We start from the raw sequence: 20,051 nt of genomic DNA, 5'->3' as shown, positions 1-20,051 counted from the left end.
TGATATAGAAAAAAATTTTAAGAGCAGCAAGAGAAAAGATGACAATTCCATTTAAGAGAAACCCCATAAGACTGTCCATGAATTTCTCAGCTGAAACTTTAGAAGCCACAAGGAAGTGGCATGATGTATACAAAATGCTGAGGGAAAAAATCTGAAGCCAAGAAGACTCTATGAAGCAAAGCTATCATTTAAACAGAGTTTCCCAGATTAAAAAAGTAAAAGGACTTCATGAACACTAAACCAACCCTATGAGAAATGTTAAAGAGGATTCTGACTGGAAAGGAAAGACCATAAGTAAGAGTAAGAAAAATAGGAAGCACAAAGGCAGTAAATATAAATTCATCTCTAAAAAATCAAAGGACTCACAAATTAGAAGGATGTAAAAAATGACATGGTATAAAAAGTGAGGAGGAGGAGTAAAGAATGGGCTCAAACTCAAGCGACCATCAACTTAATATAGATAGTCATATGCAAAAATGTTATAGACAAATGTAATGGTAACCACAAATCAAAAACCAATTATAGATATCCAAAAAATAAAGGGAATGGGATCCAAGTATGTCACTAAAGAAAGCCAACTTACGGTGAGAGAAGAGAGCAAGGGAAGAAAGGAAAAGAGAACATCTACAAAAACAACCATTAAACAAATAACAAAATGGCAATAAATACATACCTATGAATAATTACTTTGAATGTAAATGGACCAAATGCTCCAATCAAAAGACAAAGGGTGATGTAATGAATAAGAAAACAAGCCCCATCTATATGCTGCCTATAAGAGACCCACTTCAGACATAAAGACATATGCAGATTGAAAGTGAGGGATGGAGAAATATTCATCATGCAAATGGAGGTGAAAAGAAAGTCAGGGTAGCAATACTTGGAGAAAATAGACTTTAAAACAAAGATTAACAAGAGACAAAGAAGGTCACTATATAAACTAAAGGGGACAATCAAATGAGATGACCTAACAATTGTGAATATTTATGCAAGCAACATGGGAGCACCCAAATACACTAACAGTTAATAACAAATATAAAATAACTAATCAATAGTAATACAATATTAGTAGGAATCTCTAATGTCCTACTTACATCAATGGATAGATCATCTAAACAGAAAATAAAAAAGGAAACAGTGGCTTTGAATGACACATTGGAACAGATGGATTTAATAGTTAAGTTCAGAATATTTCATCCTAAAACAGCAGAATACACATTTTTTTTCAAGTGCACATGGAATTTTCTCCAGAAAGGATCACACATTAGGCTACAAAACAAGTCTCAATAATTTAATAAATATCAAAATTATATCATATATCTTTTCTAACCACAATGCAATTAAATTAGAAATCAACAGTAAGAAATAAAGCTGGAAAGAGCACAAATACATGAAGGTTAAATAACATGATACTAAACAATGAATGAATCAACCAAGAAACAAAAGAGGAAATAAAAATACATGGAGACAAATGAAAACGCAATTGCCCAAAATCTTTGGGATGTAGCAAAAGCAGTTGTAAGAGGTCAGTTTATAGCAAAACTGGACTATCTCAAAAAGCAAGAAAAATCTCACATAAACAACATAACCGTATACCTAGAAAAAAAGAGAACAAAAAACCCCCAAAATCCAGCAGAAGGAAGGAAATATTAAAGATTAGAGCAGAAATAAATGATATAGACACTAAGAAAATAATACAAGAGATCAATGAAACCAAGAGCTGATTCTTTGAAAAGATCAACAAAATTGACAAATCTCTAACTAGACTCACCGAGAGAGAGAGAGAGAGAGAGAGAGAGAGAGAAAGGATTCAACTAAACAAAATCAGAAATGAATTTGTTCCACAGAAATACACCACAGAAATACAAAGGATTGTTTAAAAATATTGTGAAAACTTATGTGCCAACAAACTGGAAAACCTAGAAGTTGATAAATTCCTAGAAACATGAAGATGACACAAAGAAATGGAAAGACATTCTATGCTCAAGGAGTGGAAGAACAAATATTGTTAAAATATCTATACCACCCAAAGCAATCTACACATTCAATGCAATCCCTAGCAAAATACCACCAGCATTTTTCACAAAGCTAGAACAAACAATCCAAAAATTTGTATGGAATCACAAAAGACAGCCAAAGCAATCTTGAAGTAGAAAAGCAAAACTGGAGGCATCACAGTTCTGGACTTTAAGTTATATTACAAAGCTGTTGTCATCAAAACAGTATGGTACTGGTACAAAAATAGACACATAGATTAACAGAGCAGAACAGAAAACCTAGAAATGAACCCATGACTACACAGTCAACTAATCTTTGACAAAGCAGGAAAGAATATCCATTGGGTAAAAGACAGTCTCTTCAACAAATGATGTCAGGAAAACTGGATAGCAACATGCAAACACAAAAATAAATTCAAAATGGATTAAAGACCTAAACATGATGGGGCGCCTGGGTGGCTCAGTCGGTGGGCGGCCGACTTCGGCTCAGGTCATGATCTCGCGGTCCGTGAGTTCGAACCCCGCATCAGGCTCTGTGCTGACAGCTCAGAGCCTGGAGCCTGTTTCAGATTCTGTGTCTCCCTCTCTCTGACCCTCCCCCATTCATGCTCTGTCTCTCTATCTCAAAAATAAATAAGCGTTAAAAAATATTAAAAAAAAAAAAGACCTAAACATGAGACCTGAAACCATAAAAATCCTAGAAGAAAACACAGGCAATAATTTATCTGACATCAACCATAATAATATCTTTCTAGATATATCTCCTGAGGCAAGGGAAACTAAAGCAAAAATAATCTATTGGGATTACATCAAAATAAAAAGCTTCTGCACAGTGAAGGAAGCACCAACAAAACTAAAAGATATATCTATATATAAAAGATATATCTATATCAATATAGATATAATAGAATATTATTCAGCCATAAAGTAGAATGAAATCTTGCCATTTGCAACAACATGGGTATAATGCTAAGCAAGATAAGTCAGTCATGGAAGGAAAATACTATAGGATTTTACTTATATATGGAATTTAAGAAACAAAACAAGCAAACGAAGGGGAAAACAAGAGGCAGAGAGAGAGAGAGAGAGAGAGAGAGAGAGAGAGAGAGAGAGAGAGAGAAACAGACTCTTAACTACAAAGAATAAACTGAGGGTTACCAGAGGGGAGGTAGGTGGGAGGATGGGTGAAATAGATGACAGGTATTAAGAGAACACTTACCTTGAGTATTGAGTAATATATGAAATTATTGAATTGCAATATTGTACAGCTGAAACTAATATAACACTGTATACTAACTACATTGCAATTAAAATATAAAAAGAGTGGGTGGAGCCTGCTTGTTATACTTTCTCCCTCTCTGCCCCTAACACACTCACTCTCTCTTTTTTAAAATAAATAAATAAAGGGGCACCTGGGTGGCTCAGTTGGTTAAGAGGCCGACTTTAGCTCAGGTCATGATCTCGTGGTCTGTGAGTTTAAGCCCCGCATTGGGCTCTGTGCTGACAGCTCGGAGCCTGGAGCCTGCTTCGGATTCTGTGTCTCCCTCTCTCTCTGCCCCTCTCCCACTCATGCTCTGTCTCTCTCGCTCTCAAAAATAAATAAACATAATAAATAAATAAATAAATAAACAAACAAACAAACATTTAAAATCCTTTTTAAAGAGCCAAGGAATAAAATAAAAACTAAAAAAAAAAATTTCCTGAGTGACTGCTTTAAAAAATTCCTGACATCTTGAATCTGTCACAAAAAAAACAGATTTAAAATAGTTTCAAAAATATATTTCATGAGGTGCCTGGGTGGCTCAGTTGTTCAAGCAACCAACTCTTGTTTTCAGTTCAGATCATGATCTCACGTTTCATGAGATCAAGCCCTGTACTGGGCTCTGCACTGACAGTGAGGCGCCTGCTTACGATTTTCTCTCTCTCTCTCTCTCTGTCTGCCCCTCTACTGCCCCTATATGTATAAATACATACATACATACATACATACATACATTTCACTTTTTTACAAACTTGTTAATCTTTCTGACTTCTCAGGGGTAATTTAAGGAAATTTTTTATTTCACCTTCTAAGTTTATTCTCTTTTGCCATTATCAGTAAAGACATGCTGCCATAATATTTTATCATAGTTCATCCAAAGTGTGTTAACATGGCATTGGGACACTGACTTCTAAGTAAACTAAACATTGGTGATAAGATAATTGCTGTCCCACAAACACATGAATAAACTCAATGCAGAACTCTCTTTCACTTCATCCTCTGACCATATTCTTATTCCCTTTTATTTCACGTCTGAAACTGAAATTTCTAGTTTTCACGCTCCAGTGTGTCCTTTAGCATACACTGTCCCTCCTCTTTAGATTTCATCATACCCATTTAAAGTCTACATTTGCTGCTTCACTACAGCATCTACATAGACAGAATAAGTTCCATATTTGTCAATTGCCTAGGGGAACAGATTTTTTTTTAATGTGTTTACTGTCTGTGGCCAACACTTAAGAGAATGGGATAGCACAACAAAAATTTTCCTTGAGAAACTCTTCTTTTATGCTCTCCTCTCTTTCCATCCCTTTTCAGACAATTGGATATGCAAATTAACAAGGCAGATGTGACATCATCTTATTGCTTTTCTCTTCATCTAAAAGCCCAGCTCTCTAGTAGAAGGTGCCTGATAAATGAATTTGACCACCTGACAGTTTAGGATTAATTACACAAAATGCAAAGTTGTTTATTACTAGGCAAACAGGCATCCTCAGGCAACAATTTACTTTATGTTAACTTAGAAAAAACTTGTTTAGACTTTTTAAATAATAGATGGTGAACAAAGGGATAATAATTTACTGTACTAAATGAATGGGCAAAGTTCCCTGAAAATAGTTTCCTAATAGTCTGCTTTCTATGAAATAGTCTTTCTCTAATTGATAACTTGTTGTTTTTATGGCTATTATTTATTTTTGAATAATAAGTAATCATTTCCCAATAGTAATATAATTTCAATGCTTTGAGGAAATCTCTCTATACATCATCATCATTGCTATTTTTTAAATCTTAGTCTTTTGTTTGCTTCTTTGTTTATTTTGAGAGAGAGAAAGACAGAGAGAGGAAAAAAGAGTAGGAGAGGGGCAGAGAGGGAGGGAGACAGAATCCCAAGCAGGTTCCTTACTGTCAGCACAGAGCCCCGATGGGGGGCCAACCCAGAAACTGTGAGATAATGACCTGAGCAGAAATCAAGAGTTGGACACTTAACTGACTGAGCCACCAAGGTACCCCAAAATCTCAGACTTCTTAAAAGGATAGTGGTTTAAATAACTTTACAATTTATTTGGGTCATTTTCTGAACATGCAAATATGATTCTTTATATGCATTTTCAAATGACAGAATTGTTCTCTGATCAGATTATTATATTTCAATTTTAGGAGGATATTGTCCATTTTTTATTCATGTCAGTATTGAGACTTTGAATTCAGATGCAGAAAATAACTAGGTTTCTGATTTGCCATCTAAATACACCGGAGAATGCACCAGAGTAGATATTAGAGGAACACCAGCTTTCCATTCTCTTCCCTTTTTGTTCTACTCTGGAAGAAAAGCCTCTAGACGTAGGTAGCCAGTAGACTTATAATCTTAGTCATTTATATTTGGAGCTCCCCAAAGACCTGCAAGTTATTTCTTTTCTGAGTAGGAGGAACATCAGGTTTCCATAATTTATTCATTTAATTTTGCCACTTACAAAAGGAAACAAATACAACTATGTCAAAATAACTGACCAGTGTTCTTCAAAAGTGTCAAAGTCATGAAAGACATGGGAATCCCGAGAAACTGCACAGATTAGAGGAAATGAATGCAAGACGGGATCCTATAACAGAAAAAAAAAAATTTCAGTAGAGATTTTTACCAGGATAAACTAGTGATATTAGAGTAAATTTTGTGGATAATAGCATTATACAGATGACAGTTCTTGGTTTTGATAATTGTACAATGGCTGTGTAAGTTTTTCACATTAGGAAAAGCTGGGTGAGGGAATATACGAACACTGTATGAGAATACAAAAGCTCTGTCACTTCTGTACAAGTCTAAAATTTATTCAAAATGAAAGGTTAAAAAAATTAAAAATAAAGGGCAGGATCTCCTTTGCCAAAATAGATATTTTCAATCTTATAATAAGATATATATTTTTTTTCAAAAGTCAATCTATGTTTTTCCAAAATGCTAAAAATTGCTACATAAAAATTATTTTACTCTACATACAAATGCTTTATTTACAAGAATGTGTTGGGGCGCCTGGGTGGCTCAGTCAGGTAAGCATCCAACTCTTGATTTCAGCTCAGGTCATGATCACCTGGTCTTGAGATCAAGCACCAAGTTCGGCTCCATGTTCGGCATGGTGATTAAGATTCTCTCTCTTTCTCTGTCCCTCTGCCCCTCCCTCACTCATGTGCATGCTCTCTCTCTCTCTCTCTCTAAAAAATATTAAATAAATATTAAAAAAAAGAATGTTGTTCAGAAGAGGTCTACATTCAACAAAGCAACATAAAGTGATTAGTGATTTCATTATTTTTTTTTAATTTTAGACATTATTGAAAATCTAATTCTGAACATTCTTATTGGTAAACATGTGTAGCAGGATTCTTGCACAGAGTCATGATACCAAGGCTTTTCTTTCCAGGAAGCAACTTTATTCATGCCACCACAGGCTCAGAGGGTTTGGACCTGAAAAACTGAGCCCTGAAAGCAGCATGGTATAGCCTTTTATGCACTTTCTACTTCTTTGTCTCCCATATATGGGTAATGTGTAGACATACAGTCTGATTGGGTGGTCTCATGTCACAGAGTAGTGAGGGTTGTCAGGTACACACATAGGTTGCCTTCCCTTATCTTGAGGTCTTTTCTCAACACATCCATTAGTGAGGGGACTCTACCATACATGGAATAGTCATCCCTTTTTGTTGTGGTGGTTTATTTATTTATTTTGAGAGAGAGAGAGCGAGAGAGAGAGAGAGAGCAAGAAGAGAGTGAGCCGGGGAGGGGCAGAGAGAGAGAGGGAAAGGGAGAATCTTAAGTAGGCTCCCTGCTTTTAGCACAGAGCCTGATGTGGCTCAATCTCACAAACCATGAGATCATGTCCTGAACTGAGATCAAGAGTCAAAGGCTTAAGTGACTGAGCAACCTAGGCACCCCTGGAATCATCATTCTTAAAATTAGTTCGTTCAATATAGAACACACTAGAAACTCAGAGAAGAACAGTAAAAATGACCCTGGCACCCCTGACTGCCTCTTCAAACTTCTCTCAGTAAGACAAAGACAGTGGGTGGTAATGACCGGTTGACCTACCAGCATTTCTCAAGGAAGAAAGCTGGGAGGCATTTCCTACTGATGGACTATCACTGGGTTGGGCTGCTAAGAATTCTTAATTCTTCAAGATGCGCAGTAAGGAAATTACGTAATTAATCTGCCAGACTGGAGAATCAGCACAGACCTGAAGTCCTGAATTTGAGAACCACTAAGACTTTACAGAAGTAAGATAGTCTATTCAGGAGTTAGCAACTTTTTCTGTAAAGAAACAGACAGTATATTTTAGGCTTACAGGCTGTAGAATTTCTGTCACAATTACTCATCTACTGAAAACAGCCATAGGGGGGAAAAAACTAAATAGGCACAGTTGTAGTCCAAAAAAACTTTATTTACAAAAGCGTGTGGCAGACTAGATTTAGCCCTTTAGCTATAGTTAGCTGACCCTTGCTTCATTTCATATTATTTTTGTAAAAAGATTTACTCTACCTAAAACTTCTAAGCTGCAAACCAAAAAAACATTTTGGAGATGCTTAGGGGTCATCACAGCATCTAGAAGAATACTCAGAGACATATTTAGACCAAAGGTCTTGTAAATATTATTTGAGCATTTGTTTGTACCTCCTCCATTATAATGTACCTATGTTACATCATAAATAAGTTTAAAGAATAGTTTTGTAAGAAGCAAAAGCACTGAAATTTGAAACAGGCCAACTTTGACTCCAGTTCTGAGTATCACTTACTAGTTGGAAAAGATCTTAAAATGCTTGAGCTTTAGTTCCCTCATCTATAAAACAAAAATAAGATATATTCCTTAAAGAGTAAAAATTATGGCAATCTATAAGTAGCTTGCATATAAACTAAGGCCTTTCACTTTTTTGGGAATCAACATGAGATAACTTTCAAGGAAGAATATTCTAGCATTTGAAAAGTCATAAAGTGCGATTTTCTATTTGAATTTTCAGAGAAATTTAAGGCAATCCAGTTCAATATATTCAGCAACTATTTTTTTAAACTGAAGTATAAGTGACATACATTATATTAGTTTCATGTGTACAACATACTGATTTAATATATGTATATATTGCAAAACAATCATCATAAGTCTAGCTAATATCCATAACCACACGTAGTCACATAATATTTTTCTTGTGATAAAAACCTTAAAGTATTACTCTCTTGTGTGGATGAGTTTGTTTTTGTTCTTTATTTATTTTTTTTTAGATTCCACATATAAGTGAGATCATACAGCATTAGTCTTTCTTATCTTACTTATTTCACTGAACATAATGCCCTAAAGATCCATCCATGTTGTTGCAAATGACAATATTTCATTTTTATGGCTTAATATTTCATCATATATATTTAAGAAATATACACACACATATACATATATATCACAATTTCCCTTTTTGATCAATAGACATTTAGGCTGTTTCTATATCATAGTATAAATAATGCTGCAATAAACATATCAGTGAATATATCTTTTCAAGTTAGTGGGGTTTTGTTTTGTTTTGTTTTGTTTTTTATTAACAACCAGAATTTGATTTCTGACTCATATGATAGTTCTATTCATAATTTTTTTTTTAATTTTCCTCAGTGGCTGCACCAATTAACTCTCCCAGCAATAGTACATGAGGTTCTCTTTTTGCCCCATCCTTACCATGTTTGTGATTTCTTGTCTTTTTGAGGATAGCCGTGCTAATGGGTGTGAGGTGATAGTCTTATTGTGTGGTTTTGATGTGCATACACTTGATGATTAAGGATGAGTGTCTTTTCATATACCTGTTGGCTATCTGTAATTTTCCCTTGGAAAAATGTCTATTCATACCTTTTGGCCATTTTTTAAATTGGATTGTTTGCTTTTTTGCTATTGAGTTATATGAGTTCTTTATATATTTTGGATATTAACCCTTTATCACATATATGATTCACATATATTTTCTCCCTATCAGGAGGTTGCATTTTCATTTTGTTGATGATTTCCTTTGTTGTGCAGAAGATTTTTAGTTTGATTTAGTTTAGTTTTAGTCTCACTTGCTCATTTTTGCTTTTGTTTTCTTTGCTTTTGGTGTCAAATTGAAAACATCATCACTAAGACCTTTCTCAAGAAAATTACCACCTATGTTTTCTTCTACATGTTTTATGATTTCAAGTTTTACATTCAAGTCTTTAATTCATTTCCAGTTAATTTTTATGTATGGTGTAAGACAGTGGCCCAATTTCTTTCTTTTGCATGTTGCTGTCCAGTTATCAATACCATTTGTTGAAGAAACTGTCCTTTCTTCATTTCATATTCTTGGTTCTTTTGTCATGAATTAATTGATGATATATGCATGGGTTTATTTCTGGGCTCTATAATCTGTTACATTGATCAGTTTTTGTGAGAGTACCATACTGTTTTGATTACTATAGCTTTGTAATATGAAATCAGGGAGTATGATTTCTCCAGTTTTGTACTTTTTTCTCAGGATTTCTTTGGTTACTCAGAATCTTTCATGGTACCATTCAGATTTTAGAAGTGTCTGTTCTAGTTTTGTAAAAATTCCACTGAATTTTTATAGGGATTTTATTCACTCCTCAGACTGTTTCTGGTCCTATGGGCATTTAACAATATTAATTCTTCCAGTCTATGAGTATGGGATATCCTTTGATTTGTTTGTGCCTTCTTTAATTTCTATCATTAGTGTTTTACAGTTTGTAGTGTACAGGTCTTTCACACCCTTGGCTAAATACATTCCTAGATATTATATTCTTTTTGATGCAATTATAAATGGGATTATTTTATTATTTCCTCTTTCTGATAGATCATTTTAGTTCGTAGAAGTTAAACATATTTCTGTATATTGATTTTGCATTCTGAAACTTTACTGAATTCATTCATTAATTCTAAAAGTTTTTTGGTGGAGTATTCAAGGTTTTCTGTATATATAGTATTTTGCCATCCAAAAATAGTGACAATTTTACTTCTTTTCCAATTGAGATGATTTGTATTTCCTTTTTTTGACTAACTCCCCTGGCTAGGACTTCCAATACTATGTTGAATAAAAGTTGTGAGAATGAGCATCTTTGTCTTATTCCCAATCCTAGAGGAAAAACTTTCAAGTGAGTATGATGTTAGCTGTGGGTTTGTCATATATGGCCTTTGTAACACTGAGATGTATTCCCACTGTGCCCACTTTTTTTTTTTTTGTTTTTGTTTTTTTTTTATATGAAGTTTATTGACAAATCGGTTTCCATACAACACCCAGTGCTCATCCCAAAAGGTGCCCTCCTCAATACCCATCACCCACCCGCCCCTCCCTCCCACCCCCCATCCACCCTCAGTTTGTTCTCAGTTTTTAACAGTCTCTTATGCTTTGGCTCTCTCCCACTCTAACGTCCTTTTTTTTTTTTTTTTCCTTCCCCTCCCCCATGGGTTCCTGTTAAGTTTCTCAGGATCCACATAAGAGTGAAACCATATGGTATCTGTCTTTCTCTGTATGGCTTATGCACTGCTAGGAATCTACCCAAGGGATACAGGAGTACTGATGCATAGGGGCACTTGTACCCCAATGTTCATAGCAGCACTCTCAACAATAGCCAAATTATGGAAAGAGCCTAAATGTCCATCAACTGATGAATGGATAAAGAAATTGTGGTTTATATACACAATGGAATACTACGTGGCAATGAGAAAAAATGAAATATGGCCTTTTGTAGCAACGTGGATGGAACTGGAGAGTGTGATGCTAAGTGAAATGTGCCCACTTTTTAAAAGAGTTTTTATCACAAATAGATGTCAATTTTTTTTCAAATGTTTTGTCTGCATCTATTAAAAGGATCATATAATTTTTATCCTTTATTTTGTTAATGTAGGGTATCATGTTGATTGATTTGCAGACGTTGAATCAACCTTGCATCTCTGTAATAAATCCCACTCGACTATGTTGTATGATCCTTTTAATGAACTGTTGAATTTAGTTGGCTAATTTTTGGGGGGTATTTGCATCTATATTCATCAGGGATATTGTCCCATAATTTTGCTTTCTTGCGGTATCCTTGTCTGGTTTTGGTATCAGGGTAAACCTGGCCTCATAAAATAAGTTTGGAGGTATTCTCTCCTCTTTTAATTTTGGAAGAGTTTGGGAAGGATTAAGATGGATATTAATTCTTTGAATATTTGGGAGAAATCACAGTGAAGCTATCTGGTCCTGCATGTCAGTTTATAGGTAGTTTTTAAACTGCTGATTTAATCTTTTTACCAGTAATTGGTCTATTCAGATTTTCTATTTCTTCATGATTCAGTCTTGGAAGGCTGCATGTTTCTAGGAATTTATCCATTTCTTCTATGTTGTTCAATTTGTTGGCATATACTTTTTTTATGGCAGTCTCTTACGATTTTTTATATTTCTGTGATATCAGTTATAACATCTCTTTCTTTTCTGATTTTGTTTGTTTGTTTTTCACTTTTTCTCTTTGATAAGTCTAGCTAGAGGTTTATCAATTTTGTTTATCTTTTCAAAGAACCAGCTCTTGGTTTCATTGATCTTTTCTCATTATCTTTTTAGTCTCTATTTCATTTATTTGTGCTCTGATCTTTGTTATTTTATTCCTTCTACTGACTTTGACTTCATATTCTTTTTCTAGTTACTTGAGGTATAAAGTTTGGTTGTTTATTTGAGATTTTTCTTGTTTCCTGAGGTAGGCATTTATCACTATGAGCTTGCCTCTTAGAACTACATTTGCTGCATCCTATAAGTTTTGGTATGTTATATTTCCATTTTAATTTGTCTCAAGGTATTTTTTTTCACTTTTGATTTATTGTTGACCTATTGGTTATTCAGTAGTATGTTGTTTAGTCTCCACATATTTGTGAATTTTCAGTTTTCTTCTTGCAACTAATTTCTAGTATCATATCATTGTGGTTAAAAAAGGAGCTTGATATGATTTTAACCTTCTTAAATTTGTTCAGATTTATTGTGTGGCCCAACATATGATCTACTCTGGAAAATGTTCCATGTGCAGTTGAGGAGAATGTGCATTCTATTGCTTTTGGATGGAATGTTCAGCAAGTCTTGTTCAGCCTCTTTTCTCTTCTCCACAAATTGCTACATCTCTCAGTAGCTGAAGAGCCTCCCTCATAATAAATCTCCAAGTTCTTCCAAAATATTCTCTTCCCTCCCTCCTTCCCCAACTCTTTATTAAGGATGTTGATGTAACTTTTCTGCCTTTTGTTTATTATGTCTCTGATATACCCAGTTCCTTCCACCATAATATACAATTTACTTATTTTTTAAGATTTTATTTATTATTATTTTTAATTTATTTTTAATTTTATTTGTCTTATTTTAGAGAGAGTGTGTGTGGGGTGGTGGAGAGGGGCAAAGGGAAAAAGAGAGAGAGAGAATCTTAAGCTGGCTCCATGCTCAGTGCAGAGCCCAATGTGGGGCTTGATCCCAAGGCCTTGGGATCATGACGTGAGCCAAAATCAAGAGTAGGACATTCAACAAACTGAACCATCTAGGCACCCCTAAAGATTTTATTTTTAAGTAACTCCACACCTATCTTGGGCTTGAGCTCACAATCCCAAGTTCAAGAGTTGCATGCTCTACCAACGGAGCCAGCCAGGTACCCCTACAATTTATGTTAATTGTTTAGTGTTTGTTTCTCTTTATTGAATAAAAACTCCATAATGGCATGAATGTTTTCTCATTTATTCACTTGGTATGTTTCACATGCCCAGAACAGTGCCTAGCACAGAACATACACTCAATAAATACTTGTTGAGTAAATGTTCCATGTGCAGTTGAGAAGAATGTGTTTATTCTAATTTTATATTACAGAAGTCCTAGGAACAAAACTGGCAAAGATCAGATTCCTCCTCTGTTAGAAGGGGAATAGGAAAGAAGAAAAATTGTGATGGAAAATTCAAATTTATTTTGAGGACAGGGTCACTGAAAGAACTTACATGTTAGGGTATGCTGGTCTCAGCATTATCATACATTAACCTGACATATAGAAGCCTCATTAAGAAGGAATTCATGTGAAGATCTACCCAAGAAAGAAAAACTTGAGGGGATCAAAGGAAACATTTTCCCGAGATCACATATGACTGGTAATAGTGCTTGTTCACCTCAGTCATAGTGGAAAATCACATACTTCATGGGGCTTTGGGTATAGTATTCAGAAAATTTTACCTCAGTAGTGGTAGAAAATTAGCTCTAACTAAATGTTCCTCTGGTCATCCCTAAAACACTAAAAAGCAGGAGCAAAGATCAAACTATTTCCAAGTAACTGAACTATATCCCAGAAAAAAAAAAGTCAATAATATTTATAAGAATACAAAAATACTTAGCATACTAAAATTTAAAATTTACAATATGTGGCATCAATTAAAAATTACCTGGGATTCAAAACAGCATAAAATACAACCCATAATTAGTAGAAAAATCAATCAAATTCTACATGAAAATGACACAGATGTTAGGATTAGTAGAAAAGGACATTAAGATAGTTATTATGACTGTATTTCATTTGTTCAAGAAGACAAATGAAAGATTGAGACATGGAAATACTATATATATATATATAGCATTTATGTATGTAAATATAAATATATAAAAAACAAAAATAAGTATAAAAAAGAGTTCAGGAAATTCAAACTAAAATGTCTGAGATGAAAAATACACTAAGTGCAATTAAGTAGATTAGACATTACAAAAGGAGAGATTAGTGAACAAAAAGATGTAGCAATAAAAATTACCTAACGGAAAGACAGAAATTTAATTTTTTTTAATAAAAAGAGCATCAGTCAGCTGTTGGACAACTTCAAGCATCCTATTATATGTATAAATAGAGTCTCTGAAAGAGAAGAAAGAAGGGGATAAAAATTATGAAAACAAATAATAGGTGGAAATTTCTGAATTTGATGAAAATTATAAAACCCACACATTCAAGAAGTTCAACCAACCCAAAGCACAAGAGAATATGAAGAAAACTACACAAAAGTATATTATAGCCAAATTACTTAGAACCAGAAATCATAAAGCAGCCTTGAAGGTAAGATCCTCTCATATTTACAAAAGCTGAAAAAATTCATCACTGGTAGATTTATACTACAATAGATATTAAAGGAAGTCTTCCGGGCCTAACAGCCTACCTGAAACAGTTCCCAAAGGCCAAAGCTAAAACAAATGGCCACAGTTCCCAATGGCCAAAGCTAAAATAAATGACAGAACTATTGGATTATACCCTTCAAATAAAGATCCATGAGTCTATATTAATCTAAATAAGTAACTGAGGAAAGGAAGAAAAGAAGAAAGGAAGGAAAGGAAGGAAGGAAGGAAGGAAGGAAGGAAGGAAGGAAGGGAGAGAGAGAGAAAGAGACAGCTCTTTCTTATAGCAGAATTCTAATTAAAACATGTGGAAGAATGAGAAAAACAACATCACTGCCACTTGGTAAAGTTAGTGGTCAAGAATTTAAGCAAAAACATGACATTTGCCTAGTTTCAAAGTACCTCTCCCCCAATATTTATTACAAAGGGAAAAATGGTAATTTTACAATGGAAAAAGCCAGCAGATACCACCTTAATCAGTGATCAAGGTCAACATTACCAGTAATAAATATATAGACATCATTCATCTACCACGTAATATGATGCACAGAGAAGGGATATCATTTCTGTGTTGTCTTTTCCAATAATGCATAACTTCAGAAGAAAACATCAGACAAAACCAAACTGAGAGTTTCTTCAAAATAATGGATTACTACTATTCAAAATTATCAAGGTCACAAACAAGGAAACTGAGAAACTGTCACACATTGAAAGAGATTAAGGAGACATGACAACTAATGGAGTTTGGGATTGTGTATTAAATCCTGAAACAGAAAAAGGATGTTACAGGAAAAACCCATAAGATTCAAATAAAATCTGTAGTTTAGTTAATGTAGCCAAAGTGAGTGTCTTAGTTTGGGTAATTGCTTTATTTTTAAGTAGGAGGTTAACATAAGGAAATCTAGTTAAAAGTTATACTAAAACTAATTTTGCAATTTTTCTATAAATCTAAACATCTCAAATTAAAATGATGAATTAAAAATAAATACATGGGAATGCTCAGCACCAACAAAATAAAATAACGTAAAATAAAAAAATAAATAAAATAAAAAATTAAATTAAATTAAAAAATAATGAAATAAAATAAAATAAAATAAAATAAAATAAAATAAAATAAAATAAAATCTCCCAAGCAGAGGAAAATTTAAACCAGGTAGCAATCTGGATCTACACAAAAGAATCAAGAGTGGCAGAGGGGCGCCTGGGTGGCGCAGTCGGTTAAGCGTCCGACTTCAGCCAGGTCACGATCTCGCGGTCCGTGAGTTCGAGCCCCGCGTCAGGCTCTGGGCTGATGGCTCGGAGCCTGGAGTCTGTTTCCGATTCTGTGTCTCCCTCTCTCTCTGCCCCTCCCCTGTTCATGCTCTGTCTCTCTCTGTCCCAAAAATAAATAAACGTTGAAAAAAAAAAAAAAAAAAAAAAAAAGAGTGGCAGAAATGGTTAACTACTGGGTAAACATAAAAGACTATTTAAATTTAAATCTCTTCAGGGCACCTGGGTGGCTGAGTCTGTTAAACATCTGACTTTAGCTTAGGTCATGATCTCACTATCCTTGAGTTCAAGCCCTGTCTCAGGCTCTGTGCCAACAGCTCAGAGCCTGGAGCCTGCTTCGGATTCTGTGTCTTCCTCTCTATCTCTCTGCCCCTTCCCAACTCATACTCTGTGTCTCTCTCTCAAAAATAAAATAAAAACATAAAAAAAAAAAATTTGAATCTCTTCAAACAAAACTTCACCAATGCTTTGTTATTTTGGATTCTGCTTTGTAACATTTCTTTATGTTCTTTTCTACCTATTTTTACTCAGAAAATAACTCAATAGTAAAATTGGTTCAATCCATATAACTAAAAAAATGTCTAGAAAAATGCTTTGTGGATGCATCATGAAAGCAATTTGTTAGCGTGGATACCTGGTTGTTACCCAGCCTGGCTGTCTTTTTTCCAATAAGTACAATTAGCCCATGTTTGTCTTATTAGATTACTTTAGGTTCATGAGTTTCTTCAGAGAATAGCGTTGTCTCTCTCTACTTGTTCTATTACTACCGGTGCTGATTAAACATCCTAAATTAGAGAAACTATGAAACTAATTAACATTCCACTCACCTTCCTCATCCTGATGATAACTGAGGTGGTCATACTGAATCAGACAATACTGTCACCTGAAGTTCTTTCTCTGGGCCCCATCCCCACACTGAGGCTCTCCATTTTTCATTATCTTTCTATTTACGTCCTGAAGACACTTTCATGTCTCTTTGACAGGTTCCACTGAAAGTCAGTTTACATTTTATTTTTAGCATTGTGTTTTGATAAATCAGGGGGAAAAAAGCACAGTATGGAAATAAGACACAAAATCATAGATGAGAGCTGATTTCTAATAAGGCAAACAAGATATTAAGGTCATGGAAATATTAGACTTCCAGCCTCTGAATGATATAAAGTAACTTTTTCAAATTGCCTAAGGCATTAAAATTCTTGGGACTGTATAATTTGCAGTGATCAGCAAAAATAATTGAACAGAGTATTAGCCAAGACCCATATAAAACATTGTTCCAGAGGTATTTTTTTACAGAAAATATTTTTGCATGATTTGTATTTATCACTCATTTAACAAAGCATTTTGAGCACCAACTATGTGTTGGTATTGTTGCTAAACACTACAAATTCTAGCATGAATGGGATATGAATTTTTCTCTAAAAGAGTACACAGTCTTTGGAATAAAATATACAAGTTGGATAATTAAAAGAAATTTGATAAGTTTTATAAGTGCTATTCCATGCACTCACTGATTTGACAAATATCTACTGTGGTGATTTTGGTTCAATTGTATCTCGCCAAATTATTTGTGTTGAAATCCTAATTCTCATAACCTCAGAATGTGACCTTATTTGGAGAAAGGGTCTTTCCAGAAAGTATTCAAACTAAATTACAGTCATTAGGGTTGACGCTAATTCAATACAACTGATGTTTTAACAAAGAAGATGTCTGGGCACAGAGATATTTACAGAGAGAAAATGATATGAAGATACAAGAAAAATACCATGTGAAAACGAACATGGCCATTTACAAGCCATTTTTAGGTAGAGTTTGAATAGATCCCTCACAGTCCTTAGAAGGAACCAAACCTGCCAAGTCCTTGACTTCAATATTCCAGCCTCCAGCACTGTGAGACAATCATTTTTTGTTATTTAAGCCACCCAGTTTGTGGTATGTTGTTATGGTAACCCTAGCAAACTAATACATGTGGGTTATGTACTTTACTATGTGCTAGAGATACCTAAATTGGGAATTGGCAAGACAACTTGCCTTTAGGACCTTTTGACCTCATGGATGAAATAATTGAGAAGTAATCATAATGCAGAATAATACCTGTTATAATAAATCAGCAGAGTGATACCGGACATAGGGTAAACTATATCATGTTAACACCTAACGTGAAATATAAAGAATCATTTGCAGGCAACTAAAAAGGACATAAAACATGGTCTAGAAAAGGGTGCTGTATGCTCAAAGGTACAGAGGCATGAATGAGCAGGGCACATCTGCATATTAATAGAAAAGGCATAGGTGTTCATTTGGTGGTTGGGTCTGTAAATCTTCTCTTCCTTGCTACAAGATTTTTCTCAAATTAAAAAAAAATTACATTTATTTATTTCTGAGAGAGAGAGATGGAGCACAAGTGGGGGTGAGGCAGAGAGAGAATGAGACACAGAATCCAAAGGAGGCTCCAGGCTCTGAGCCATCAGCACCAAGCCTGATGTGGGGCTCAAACTCAGAAACCGTGAGATCATGACCTGAGCCGAAGTCCTGACTGAGCCACGCAGGTGCCCCTCAAATTTTTTAAACTTAGAAATGTATGATAATATGAGTAATCCAGGAACTTGTGGCAAATGAGTTATGTATGCATATTTGTACAGCATCAACCTATCAAATATTACTGATCTACATTATGGCATATGATTTCTACTAAAAACTCATGATGATTTTCTGTGGTCTAATGGTCAACAAAAGTATCAAATTTATATTTTTAAAATTTTAAATTAAATTAATTTTATTAAAATTAGTAGACATTTTATATGTCACCCACCTATATTTTTTTTTACCAGAAATGACACAAAGTTATTTGCTGATAATATTTAAATCTGTTTCAAATATTTTTTAATGACTCATGAAAAGTCTGGATCATTTAAATCACAAGTGGTTCTTCATAAGCAAAGGTATTCTACCCATTTCGGAAACAAAATGGAAGAAAATAATGTACAATATCATTAGCCAAGTTCAATCTGTATGAACTATAGTAATGAGGAAATATACCTCTTATTCTTCAGAGAATAATCTTCGAAGAAAGAATTTCATGGGATTTAGTTTGTGAGAGGTACCAAGTTTTATGACAGAGGATGCTATGCCCAAAGACACATAAAAGAATACTCATATTAGTGAATCAGTCTCCAAAAGAGATCTTTCCATATACATGTATCAGAAGATCTCTTCTTGAAATATTATTTTTTAATTATTTTTATTGTTTGCTCTAAAACACATGTCAAAGCCACCTGAAAATAAGATTAATGAATGTAATCTTGATAAGGTGTCTAATGAGTATTTGTATTAATGTCATAGGGAAAAAAATAAAATAAGACTCAGAATAAAAAAGATATGAAAGTAAATTGTTGGCATAGCTATAATTGATTAAGAAAGTCACTGGATGGTGTGCCTAAGTTGCTCAGTAGGTTAAACATCACTGAATACTTGATAATTCTCTTAGCTATTCTGACAAATGAACATCTGCAATATGACACTCTTCCATGTCTACAAAACCATCATAAGATATATACACCTAGGGGCTCCTGGTTGACTCAGTCAGTTAAGTATCTGACTTCGGCTCAGGTCATGATCTCACAGTTTGTGAGCTCAAGACCCATGTGGGGCTGTGCTGACAGCTCAGAGCCAGAAGCCCACTTTGGATTCTGTCTCCCTCTCTCTCTCTCAGCCCACCCCCCTTGTGCTCTCTCTCTCATAAATTAATTAATTAATTAATTAATTTAAAAAAAGAAAATCACTGGAAGTGGTAAAACTAACAAGAGAAATTTCAGTTTAGGCTTGATATATGTATGTTGTTACAATACTATTCTATTTTTACTTTGTTATTTTCAATATAATGGATCACATAGAAGGTAGATCATTGTTTTATATACTTCCCTTGAATTTATTTAAGGAGAACAAATATAATTGTAGAATAAGGAAATCGACAGACCTTTGCAAGTCTAAATGAGCTCATCAGGACTAGAACTAGGCATTTTGCTCATAGTATGTACTTCATTATTGCTTCTTTTATTGAAACATTTCTACCTGCTTTTCTTGGCCAGCCTTTAAGACTACTGCCATCTGAGAGATGCAAACATCTCTAATAAGTGTCTGTAGAGAAGGCCCAGAATAGTTTAAGTTCTTGCTGGACAAGTGCAAGACAAGTTTTGCTCCCTCTGAGGAATAGGAATAACCATTTATTGCATAATGATAATAAGCATTTCTTGGATAAGTAAATTTCTATGTGATTTCCAGAAGTCTCAGATGGTTCCATAAACCTTTACTGAGTACTCTGTGTGAGTCACTGAGCCAGGTTCCAGAGATACTGAAGGTCAGGAAGCATCCTCCTGGACCTATAGAATTAATTATCC

The sequence above is a fragment of the Lynx rufus genome, unplaced genomic scaffold (assembly GCF_022079265.1).
Source record: "Lynx rufus isolate CCGP_SWC_20201006 ecotype Redwood Valley unplaced genomic scaffold, mLynRuf1.p SCAF_9, whole genome shotgun sequence".
Lineage (NCBI taxonomy): Eukaryota > Metazoa > Chordata > Mammalia > Carnivora > Felidae > Lynx > Lynx rufus.
This window is presented reverse-complemented; position numbering follows the sequence as displayed.